Source organism: Crocuta crocuta, unplaced genomic scaffold, assembly GCF_008692635.1.
Source record: "Crocuta crocuta isolate KB4526 unplaced genomic scaffold, BGI_CrCroc_1.0 scaffold696, whole genome shotgun sequence".
NCBI classification, from domain to species: Eukaryota; Metazoa; Chordata; class Mammalia; order Carnivora; family Hyaenidae; genus Crocuta; species Crocuta crocuta.
In genome coordinates this window covers 457,468-462,074 of record NW_027529467.1, presented here as the reverse complement: position 1 = coordinate 462,074, position 4,607 = coordinate 457,468, and the positions used below count along the sequence as shown (strand labels likewise).

Sequence of the window (4,607 nt, the reverse complement as noted above, 5' to 3'; positions counted from 1 at the left end):
CATCATCTACTGTGTGTCATGTAACAAATATTTAATATTTTAAATTCTTTTGTAAACCAATTAAGTTTGGGAATTATCATCTTCAACTTTACGCGTACGGAAATTGAAGCCTAAACAGGTTAACTTGTACAGAAAGTACAAAAGAGCTAGAATTAGAGCCTCCCTCTACCTAATTTGAAAGCCATGCTCTTGTACCCAACATCAGTGCNAGGGAGTTGTTTTTCTCAGTGGATTTTTTTTGGTCAATGAAAATTTTATCTAAAAATCAATGGTATTAGAAAGTAACAGTTACAATAGTTTTAGATTATATGATATCTCACACTGCAGTTTCAACGCTAGGTACATAGTGGTTTTGTTCTGCTTGTTTTATTTTGATAATACAGAAATAATCAAAAAAGTTGATTTTTTTCAGTTAAAGTTAATTACATCATAAATGATTATCAGTTATGAATAAATGAAATTATATCAAAGGATACTAGGCACTATGTTAGTCTGCTCAGTCTGTCATAACAGAATACCACAGGCTGGGTAGTTTAAACAGTAAAAATTTTTTTCTCACATTTCTGGAGACAAGAACCCCCAAAAAAAGATGTTAGAAAATTTGGTTGCTTATAAGCCTTCTCTTCCTGGCTTGCAGACAGCTTAGGGTCCCACCTTTATGATACCATTAAACATAATTACATTGGGTTTTTTTTTAATGTTTATTTTATTTTTGAGAGAGAGAGAGAGAGAGAGAGAGCCCTTGCATGTGGGGGAGGGGCAGAAAGCAAGAACACTGTCAGCACAGAGCCTGATGTGGGGCTCAAACTCATGAACCATGAGATCATGACCTGGGCTGAACTCAAGAGCTGGACACTCAACCTACTGAACCACCCAGGTGCCCCAACCGTAAGTACATTCTTAAAGGTCCTGTTTCCAAATGCAGCTGCACTGGGGGGTTAGGGCTCTAACATATGAATTGGAGGAAGACCCAATTCATTCCATAACAGGCACAAATGAGAAGAAACATTAAGCATATTATTTCAAATATGGTGAGGAGAAATTTATTACAAATGATAACACCTGGTTTCAAAATAGTTTTTACAAGACATATAGCACTGTTACGGACTGAACCGTGTCCCCTCAAAAGTCCTATGTTGAAACTCTAACACTCATTACTGCAAAATCAGACTATACTTGGAACGAAGGTCTTTAAAGAGATGATTAAGATAAAATGAGGCCATAAGGTGGACCCCAATCCAATCTGACTGGTGTCCCTATATGAAGATGAAATTTGGACACACAGAGAGACACCAGGGGTGTAGGTACACAGAGGCAAAACCATGTGAGGAGGTGCCTGTCTCCAAGGCAAGCAAAGAGGCCTCAGAAGACACCCAATCTACCCACACCTTGATCTTGAACTTCCAGCCTCTGGAACTGTAAGGAAATAGATTTCTGTTTTATAAACCTTCCAGTCTGTTATGGTAGCCAGAGCAAACTAATACGGGTATGAGGGAATAAATGCTTTAATAATTAGTTATTTTAAAGAATTTATAGATTAGTATCATTAATAAAGTTCCATGTATAACTTTCATAGTACATACTCCACCTTTTTCCAACTTGATCCTCACTCACCAGCTACACCTTCTCTCCCGGAATGGAAATGCTTTACATTTCCTTCTCTTATCCCTAATTTTTCATACCACATACAACTTTCTCCATTCTTCTATGACTACCTTGAGACTCAACTTCAAAGTTTTATTCCTTTTACCACACAAGCTCAAAAAGCAAAGCTCTGTGAAAGACAATGTTAATAAATAAATATTTAATGAACATTTGCTCCATTCTGTGTTCTCAAGGATGCTGGGTGTCAGAGACGCCAGATGAATGAGATTTGCTTCCTGCCCTCAACATGCACATAAATTGGGGTGGAGGGGAAGGCTGACTCATAAATAAGTCAGTGGTACTGAGGATAATTTACAAAGTTATACACAGCTATGCTGTTTTCCTTAAGTGATATAATCTTTCTCATTTGTTCAACCAGATGGGGTGCAGAGGAATAGGAAGAAAACACAGACTTGAATATTCACATATCTTAATGTGTTCTAAACTTAACAGTCTCTTTACAAGTAATCCTGTGTTTTGGGATAAGCAATAAATTTCAAACCTCCCCATCCCCGCACAAGATGGCCTCTGGGAAGAGGCAGACATATTATCTAATAAATAAAGCTTCAATATGAGGTTTCCTCACTTTCATAAGTCTATTCTAAAGCCATATATATATCTGTGTATCTCAATTCTGTATTTTTACTTTGATATTTTGTTAAGGGAGGATCTCCAAATTGTGTAAGGCCTCTCAGAACATGGATCAGTTCTCTATTTGGGCTTATGTGAAGTAGGCGAGAGGGACTCTTGTATCTGGACAAGCAGGTTTGTGATTACTTTTCTGGATCCTCAGTCTCTTTGGCAATGTACCCTATCTCTGCCTGGGGTTTAGCTGCCATGTGGTCATTTGCCATTGAGGCCTGAGATCAGAATCTCATGTCTCTCCTTTTAGCCCCGCTGAGGACCAAGAGGTCCCTCATAACTGACTTAGCCACATCCAAGGCCTCATATATTTGCCATTCATACTGTGACTTCAGAGCCAGCCTTCTCCTCCCCTTCTGCCTCTTCAGTGGAGTCCCTCTCATTTACTCAGCCTGATGCCTGAGTCTTATTTCTTTTTTTAATTTTTTGAATGTTTTATTTATTTTTGAGACAGAGAGAGACAGAGCATTAGAGGAGGAGGGGCAGAGAGACAGGAAGATACAGAATCTGAAGCAGGCTCCAGGAGCCATCAGCACAGAGCCGGACGTGGGGCTTGAACCCAAGAACGTGAGGTCATGACCTGGGCCAGAGTCGGAGTCTTAACCACGTGAGCCACCCAGGCACCCCAGGATGTCTGGGTCTTAAATCAGTCTCCTTCGGTGACTTCTTTGCTCTTCTTAGAGCATGCCCCTGACAGGCAGCATTCACAGAGACACCTCTGTAGGAACAAAGGACCGGGCCATTGCTGTTTCCCTCCCTGCCCCCCGCATAAACACAGGGCCAGTGGGGGAAGCAGCACAGCAAGGACACTGGCTGCCTAACTTGCTTACACTAAGCCCCACCTCCCCTTCCTTCCAGTGGAACTGCCCTTCTCAGTCAAGCTGGCCTCAGTCCCAGCCTGGGAAACCCGTCCCCCAGAAGACCAGCACAAACCCCAGCCCATACCACATCTCCTGACCAGAGTTTTGCCGGGCTTCAGTTCTGGAGGAGGTGGAGCAAATGATCTCCCCACTGTGTGCCCTGGTCACTCTTCAGCTGTGTCCACACTGTATGCCCTGGGACTGTGTGCCTGCATTCCCTCCTAACACAGCACAGTGCCCTCCAGGCTCTATCACAGCCAAGCCTGCTGACCTTTAAAACTCCAGGGTTTCAGGGGCACTTGGGAGGCTCAGTCGGTTGGGTGTCTGACTTTGGCTCAGGCCATGATCTCACTGTTGGTGGGTTTGAGTCCTGCGTCAGGCTCTGTGCTGACAGCTCAGAGTCTGGAGCCTGCTTTGGATTCTGTATCTCCCTCCCTCTCTCTGCCCCTCCCCTGCTCATGTTCTCTAAGAAAGAAAGAAAAGAAAGAAAGAAAGAAAGAAACTGCAGGGTTTAAGTCTGTTGGTGGCAAGAACTCATGAAATTTTGCTCCGAAATTCAGCTCCTCTCATTTTCCAACCAACGGTTAAGGGAAAACATTCTCCTTGTATGTTTCCCTGTGTGCTCTGCTGGCTCCCACCCTTCTCAGTGACCACGGCCCCCTCCCCTCTGCAGCAGCCAGGATCTGATTCTCCCCTAAACCATCTCTCCACTCTTGCCACCTTCTTCAATGTGGCCTCCTCTCTCCCTTTAGTTGTGGAGTTCTGTCAGTCTTCAGGTCGATTTCTGGGGTACTGAGGATGATTTGATAGTTATCTAGTTGTGCTGGTGGGACCAGGAGAGCCCAGGGTCCTCCTACTCAGCCATCCCCTCCTGTCTGTCTATACTATGTCTAACGTTCAAGACCATAATATTGCCGGGCACTCAAAAATTATAATTTGGAAAACAAAACAAAACAAAAAACAACCCTGAACACCAAATATTTCCTTTGCATTCCTCGTATGAGATTCCTCTTGTTACCCTCCATCCCCACTCCTGCTAAGGTAGGTGAATATCTCTGGCCAATATGGAGTAGATTCCATACACATATAAGCAGCAATTTAAAAACAAAGTAATATATTTCAAAACATATGAGCCCTATTGCATAAATAATTGCAAGTAACAAATTGCAATTTTAGTGGTACAGGAACAAGGTTAGATGGAACAGTAACACTGCTTACAGATGTGTCAGTGGTTACGGATACTGCCAGTATAGGCAAATAAAATAATATAAATCGACCAACACTTTCCTCAGATTTTTAACAAACATTGCTTTTCCATTTCTTGACCACTCACCATTTAATCTCTGCAGAGGAATACAGACATTATAATGACAAGTATTTTTCCTATATTTTCTATCAAGCATTTATAGAAACTTTCACTTGCTGATTATTTTAGTACTAAAAAACTTACCACTGTAGACG

The 4,607-nt window shown here is 42.2% G+C and overlaps 1 protein-coding gene across 1 annotated transcript in view; it reads right to left on the bottom strand.

Annotated features, from left to right (window-relative positions):
- The window catches only part of CFAP47 (cilia and flagella associated protein 47), a 492,482-nt gene that overhangs the window by 317,765 nt on the left and 170,110 nt on the right, over window positions 1–4,607 (bottom strand).